Here is a 7,881-nt window from a genome sequence, read left to right as displayed (position 1 = left end):
TCACTATGGCGTCCCCGTCTGGAGTATTAAGATTGAGAGCGCTCTCAGGATCAGAATCCTGATCAACTGTTTCCGCTTCATCAATCCGAGATTCCCCTCGCTGAGACCCTGAACAATATGATGATGTTGAGGGAAAATCTAAGCGAGCTCGCTTAGTCGGTCTGGGGCTGGGGTCTGTGTCAGAACCCTCAGCCTGGGATCTATGAGATACCCCGGGAGGACATTGTTGGTCCAACTGAGGGGGGCCAGGGAACACAGATTCAACAGAGTCCCTGTGCTGAGATATCGGCCTGGACTGCAAGGCTTCTAGTATCTTAGCCATAGTGTCAGAGAGTTTTGCAAACTCTGTCCCTGTCACCTGGACATTGTCAGCAGGTGGCTCGTTCTGGGCCCCTCTTAGCAGAGGCTCTGGCTGAGCAAGTGACACAGGGCTCGAGCACTGTACACAATGAGGGTCAGTGGAACCAGCCGGTAGCGGGGTCGTACATGCGGCGCAGGCAGCATAATAAGCCTGTGTTTTGGCACCCCTGCCTTTTGTGGGCGCCATGCTATTATCTTCCCTAAGCAACACAATAGGGTATATAGCCAGAATCAACTGTGCACCATACAGTGTAAATTGTATAGTTACACTACTGCACAAATGGGGCTAGCACCACAGGTGCTGTTTACCATCCGCTTAAAAGCGGTTGTGAGGCCACCGAAGTCCCTGCCTGGGTCCCTCAGACTTTGTCCCCATCTGCTGCGTCCAAAGAGCTGACAGGAATGGCTGCCGGCGTCCTGAGGAGAGAGGGGAGTCGTGGGCGTGGCCTAGAAAGTGCGGGAACTGATGCCTGCACATTGCACAGTGAGAGGGGTGGAGTATGCAAAGCATGCTCCAGCCCTCCGTGCTGCTCGTTCTGTGCAGCGTCCCGCCCTTCCCCTGCCTGTCAGGGGTGAGGGCGGGAGGAAAAGGAGACCAGGCCGCAAGTCAAGCCGGGGACTGTAGTAATAAGCGCTGCCGCCGTATAAGCGCGGCCAGTGCGGAAGTCCCCGGCGCACTACAAGTCGCAGCCGCGCTACAGTGTTCTGTGGCAGCGGCGGATAGCGCGGCGGTCCCTATACATAAACACACTCAGCAACGCTGAGTGTGTAATGGCACATTAAACCCTGTCAGCGCCGCGGTCCCCGGCGTACTAGCACACCCAGCAAAGCTGTAGTGTTGCTGTGCGCGGACCCTACAGGGATACAGAGTACCTTACAGTAGCAGGGCCATGTCCCTGAACGGTACCCGGCTCCTATCCAGCAGGCTCCACAGGAGATGTGGATGAAGCACGGTCTCCTGTGCCTGGAGACCGATAGGATCCCACTTCACCCAGAGCCCTGAGGGGGATGGGGAAGGAAAACAGCATGTGGGCTCCAGCCTCCGTACCCGCAATGGATACCTCAACCTTAACAACACCGCCGACAAAAGTGGGGTGAGAAGGGAGCATGCTGGGGGCTCTATATGAGCCCACTTTTCTTCCATCCGACATAGTCAGCAGCTGCTGCTGACTAATATGTGGAGCTGCGCGTGCATGTCTGCCTCCTTCGCACAAAGCAAAAAACTGAGCAGCCCGTGTGACCACGGGAGGGTGTATAGGCAGAAGGGGAGGGGCTTTACACTTTTAGTGTAATACTTTGTGTGGCCTCCGGAGGCATAGCCTATACACCCAATTGTCTGGGTCTCCCAATGGAGCGACAAAGAAATCAATGTTTTCAGCTGCCAATGTCCATCCCCCTCTCGCTGCTGCCACTGATAATCCCAGTTCTCCACATCATCTCCCCTGGGACAGCGGTACTTCGGGGAACACGTGGAGGACGGGACGGGAGGGGACCACTTGCCTGTTACCTGACAAATCACCTGCATTTTTGGTACCAAAAACACAGGTAAAAGGCAGGTAAAATGCACCACTTTTGATTAGCATGCATTTTTCCTGCGTTTTTGATGCCCTCATTGATTTCAATGGGTGACAAATGTTGACAAAAACGCAGGAAGAATGAACATGCTGCATTTTTTTTGTCACAAACTTTTGACAAAAAAAACGCTGACAAATAAACTGCAACGTGCGCATGACAAATCTGACTTCTCATAGACTTTGCTGGGAGGTCAGATGTCAGAAAGTTCTGCTGACAAAACTGCAGCAAAAAAAGCAGCAAAAAAGCAGGAAAAAAAGCAGCGTGCGCATGTAGCCTTACTCAGTGATGAGCAAGCACTACCATGCTTGGGAAAAAACTTCCCCCGCCCAGCGGCGATTGGTTGCAATCAGACAGCAGCCCAGGCTTGTGTGACACCATGTCTGACTGCAATCAGAGGGGCTGTGTCTAGATTGATGTAACAAGTAAAAATGTAGTATGGGTCCCCCGTATTATAACACCCAGGCACAGATAGCATGGCTATAGGCTACAGCCCCCAGCTGTGCGCTTATCTTGGCTTTGTATGAAAGTAAAAAAAAAAAAAAAAAAAAACAAACTGCATGCAGCTTTTTTTTTTATAATAAAAACATCGTACGGTCTCCCTCAATTTTGATACCCAGCCATAATAAAGTTGACAACTGGGAATTGGTATTATCAGGCTGGTTAGGCCCATAGTTATTGGTCCCTCCCAGCCTAAACTTAGTAGCCTGCAGCCGCCCGGGATTGTCGCATCAATTAGATGTGACACTCCCGGAACTTTACACGTCTCATCCTGATTACTCTGACTGCCACTGCACCAGGGCAATCAGGCGTTATAGCTGCCACTAAAACCCTAGGTTAGTAATATGGGAAGGTCCTAGATTCCTCCTATTACTAATCTGTAAGTGAATAGAAAAAAACAACCAAAAAACACCAAAACCCCCATCCTCTTTCACCGCTTTATTAACCCCCAAAACACCCAGGTTCAACGTAATCCACACAAGGTCCCATGACAATTTCAGCTCTGTACACCTGAAGAGACAGCAATTTGCCATAGAACATGACCGCCTACTCAGAGCTTCAGGCATAGAATGAGCGGTGACTTCACTCAGGTTTAGGTCACAACTGGAAGTTCCAACGGTTCTCCACAATGAACTGAGTGACCTGAGGTGAGGTTACCTGCGATCATGGGAACCTCCAGCCGTGACTGCAAATAACCTGAGGGACATCACCACTCATCGCGTGACTTTTAGGGTACGGTCCCACTAAAACATTGGACTGCTCTCACTCTAGTGCAAAACTATGGGGCAGTGTCCATCTGCGATTGATTTCTCATGCCATGACCGAATGAATTTCAGCATGCTGCGTTTGACAGCAAGCCTTGGCCCATGCACCGCTATACAAGTCTATGGGAGTGTGTTAAACATCGCACTGCACTCGCATGTAATCAAGTACAGTGTAATAGGCAGAGACAGGCAGCGGAAAAGATGGGGAGAAAGTGCTTCCTCTCTCTTCTCCACACCTGTGATTCAATCGCAAGATCGCATCAGTTGCATGACCCTCGGCTCACACCCGCAACAGAGGGTCATTAGCATATCGCTTCCGTTGCTCTTGCATCAGAAACTATACGCTAGTGGAACTGTACCTTTAGTCTGAAGCTCAGTGGTTAGTAATGTTCTATGGCCACATGTCACTTCAGATGTAGCAGTCGGAATAGTCGTGGGACTCTCGGATTTTGTCAGACCTAGGTGTTTTGGGGTTAATAAAGTAGTGAAAGAGGGTGGGGTTGTTTTTTTTTTTTTTTTTTTTTGCATTTTACTTCAAATAAAAATTTGGTGTTTGCATTTTTCTTTTCACATACGGATTAGAAATGGAAGGAGTCTATTAGACTCCCCTAATACTAATCTAGGGCTTAGTGGCAGCTGTTAACTCCTTATTACCCAGATTGCTACCATACCAGGGCAATCTGGACGAGCCAGGTAAAGTTCTGGTGTTGTCGCACATATGCCACAATCCTGGGCAGCTGCAAGCTGCTATTTTTTTACACTGGGGATCCCAATAATAACCATAGGCTTCCCCAGCCTGAGAATAAGAGTTCCCAGATGTCTGCTTTATTATGGCAGGGTATCAAAATTGGGGGTACTGCACGCAGTTTAAAATATCAAACTGCATGCGGTTCCTTTTGATACAAGATAAGTGCACGGCTGGGGCTGCAGCCTGTAGCCGTAAGCTTCATCTGTGCTGGGTATCATAATACGAGGGATCCTAGACCAATTTATTTTTACATCAATCTAGACACAGCGCCTCAGCGTGTTTGCCTGCAACCAGTCAGTCACACAGGGTGGAGGTGCATCTGACTGCAACCAGAGACTGCTTGTGGGTGGGGGAAGCAGTGAATATGTATGAAGGATAATGAGAGGTCCTGGAAATGGCTCAAAAGCAGCAGAGACTCAGTAAGTGTAACTAGTCTGCTCCAATTCCCCTGTCCCTTTTACTATAGGCTTATTTGGGAACAGGCAACTGGGTTTTTCTGTCTTTTAACCCGGTTGGACCTGCTGATCCTGGGTATCTGCCTATCACTAGTGTAACTAGCCGTCCAACGGGCTCAACTCATGTACTGGAGTATAATGGAAGTCAATCGGGGACTCAAGAATTTTTGGCTGTTTTTTCTTCTTGGGTTTATGTAGGAGACTTTGACCACTGTAGCAGAAAATAAATATCTTGATTTAGTCCCAGAACAGACGGGATGAATTTCACGGTCCATATACATAGTGATGCTCAGACGAGAGTCTCCTGCCCCAAACTTACACTCCCATCTATGCACACAGTGATGTAAATTTAGGTTCAGGAGCCTTGTGGTCCTGTATACAGCCCGTAAAATACGGCCTTAACTTGAACAAATTGAAAATAGAGACAACATTTGAAAAAAGGTATTTAATTGTTCAAAATAGCACAAAAACGACAGATAGCACTATAGTAATATTGGATCACTTTGAGAACTCCTCTACAATGGAAGTAATAGCTTTTCTTCTCAAAGAAAAAAAGGCAGGTGAGTTTGTCTTTTTTTTTAGCAGGAGATTCTAGGCGGTAACACACAGTAACACTATAATACAAAAACGAGAAGGGGCAGCGGTGGTCATTTTAGGGGGGAAGTGGGGGAGCCGTGGATTTTTTTTGTCTCCACTCTTGCCGCACTCTCTTCCATCAAGCTGGCAGAAAGATATTTTCTTTTTCCTTTTTTTTTTTTTTTAAATGAAGCTTAAATGAGGCTGGAAAAACTAAGTTAACATACACATGTTTAAAAATGGGGGGGGGGAGAATTGGTGAGGGGGCGTTAGTAAGAAAAAATAAAATAAAATAAAAGGATACTGTAACCCAAAAATCTCTCAATTCATAAAAATAGATCTCACATCAGATTTCACTGCTGCCTTTTTGTCTACATTTACTGAAAACACACGCAGTCTGGGAACAATTAAGCCGACAATTCATAGAATTGTCAGAAACCTTTCGTAACTGCACACTCGCCTCCATTAAAGCCCCCAACCATGCAGCTCCCCTGTAATGTCCAGGCAACCCACGTTCTCTCTCAAGATAAAGGGATTTTTTTTTTATTTTTTAAACCTTGAGATACGTAATAAAAGTCACATTAGCAAAAAAAAAAAAAAAAAAAAATGATTTTCTGACAAATTAAGGGGGAACTGGATGAGCAAACAGTCTCCCCTTGTGCACCTCTGTTCAAGAAGCCAATGTTGTGCCATGAGTAAGGACCAAAAAAAAAAAAATAATAAAACAAAATGGGACCAACTAGAGATTAAAAATACAGAAAAAAAGTGTATTATATATTATATACAAACAACTCAAGAGGATGGGTTGCGTTAAAATTAAAACATTACGAAGATGACGTAAATCCTAAGCGATTTAAAAGTTTTTACGGGTTTTGCTTTTTGTACAAAAATCCTCATGCTTTTAAGCTACTTCAGATTTTATTTTTTTTTTGCAGTTTCCGTTTTTTTTTCTTAGAAATTTGTGTTTTTTACAAAAAAAAGAAATTTAGACTGTTTGAAATCCGTTTTGAAAAACAGCTACAAACGTCTGCATATATTTATATATGTATATTTATATATATGAAAGAAAAAAAAAAATAAAAATTAAATGCGGGTTTGCTTGGCCTTCTCCTGTGCCACCAGCGCATTTTTTTTTCTTCTTTTTTTGCCGGCGCGCTGGCAGGAAAATTAGACAAGATTCGGTGGCCAGTGTGACTGGTACAAGATAAATTTATAACCAGGAAGAAGCAGATGTGTCTTAAAGGTGAAATATATACCGTATTTTTCGTTTTATAAGAAGCACCCCAGATTTAGAGAACGAAAATTAGTAAAAAAAAATAAAAAAAATAAAAAAAAAATTGGGGGTGAAGATGGGGTCCGTCTTATAATCCGGTTGTATCTTATGGAGGGCAGCGGTGGTAGCATGGTGGTTGAGTAGGTGCGGCGGGTGTCTCAGCTATGCTGCAGGTAGTATGCGGGCTTCAAAGAAATAGCGCCCGGAGTCGACGCATGCGCAGTTTGAGCTCTCGGTTTAATGAAGAGCCGAAATCTTATCTGTGCACGTGCCACATCCGGTCGCCACTTTCCTTAAGTCTATTGCTGCTGGAAGATCAATGGCCGGAGGCGGAGCGTGCGCAGATGAGCACAAAGTTCAATCTGTGCATGCGCCGGATCAAGGCACCATTTCTAAGAAGCCCACAGCGCCGACATTCTTTAATCACTAGGGATGGCTCCTGCATAGTCGGGGCAGCCGCAGCACCATTGTTCTACTCCTGCCACCACCATTTGACCCTGCTCCACCGCACTCCCCCACCCCTGGTATGTTACAACCGGAGTATAAGACGCATCCCCCCCTCCCCCCCCAAATTTCTGGAAGTAAAAATGTGTCTTATAATCAGAAAAACACAGTATATAGCCGGAACATACACAATTCCCGAAATCACAATAATTACCATACTTTATGGAGAAAATAGGAGTAAATCATTGGAAAGTAGAATAGTAATAAAATATTAAATTAATAGGTGGATTAAACTATAAATATCTGAAGAAAAAAAAAAAAAAAGCAATTACCATTTCATTGTTCATTGCTGGGTCTGTCATGCAAAACAGAGGCCTCCCTAAACTCAAAAAAGGGATAATTTAAAAATAATATATATTTTTTTAATATACAAATTTAAAAATAAAATATTTTACATATTTTTTTTAAATCGTATATTAAAATTATATAGAATATATATTTTATTTTTAAGTTGTATATTAAATAATTTTAATATACAATTTAAAAATAAATATAAAATTTTATTTTTAAAAATTGTTTTATATTATTTTTAAGTTGTATATTAAAATTATAATTGGAATGTACAATTTAAAAATAAAATTTGAAATATTTTTTTTAATTTGTACATTATATATAATTTGAATATACAATTTAAAAATAAAATTTTATATATAATTTTTAAATTTTATATTAAAATTATATATAATATACAATTTAAAAATAAAATATTATATATTTTTACATTTTATATTCAAATTATAATTTGAATATACAATTTAAAAATAAAATTTTATATATAATTTATTTTTAAATTGTATATTCAAATTATAATTTGAATATAAAATGTAAAAATATATAAAATATTTTATTTTTAAATTGTGTATTATATATAATTTTAATATACAATTTAAAAATAAATATATAAAACATTTTATATAATTTATTTTTAAATTTTATATTAAAATTATAGATAAATATATTTTTTTTGGAAAAGGGAGCCACTTCAAAGCAAATTAAATGATCAAATTGTTTATCATGAGGACAGTGGCTATTGCGTTTTTTTAATTTATTTTTTGAGATAGGAAGTGTTCCTATGTGGTTAATCCCACTTGAAGGTTCATTAAAACAATGGGAAGAGAAGAGGAAATA

The sequence above is a fragment of the Anomaloglossus baeobatrachus genome, chromosome 9, assembly GCF_048569485.1.
Source record: "Anomaloglossus baeobatrachus isolate aAnoBae1 chromosome 9, aAnoBae1.hap1, whole genome shotgun sequence".
NCBI lineage: Eukaryota > Metazoa > Chordata > Amphibia > Anura > Aromobatidae > Anomaloglossus > Anomaloglossus baeobatrachus.
This window is presented reverse-complemented; position numbering follows the sequence as displayed.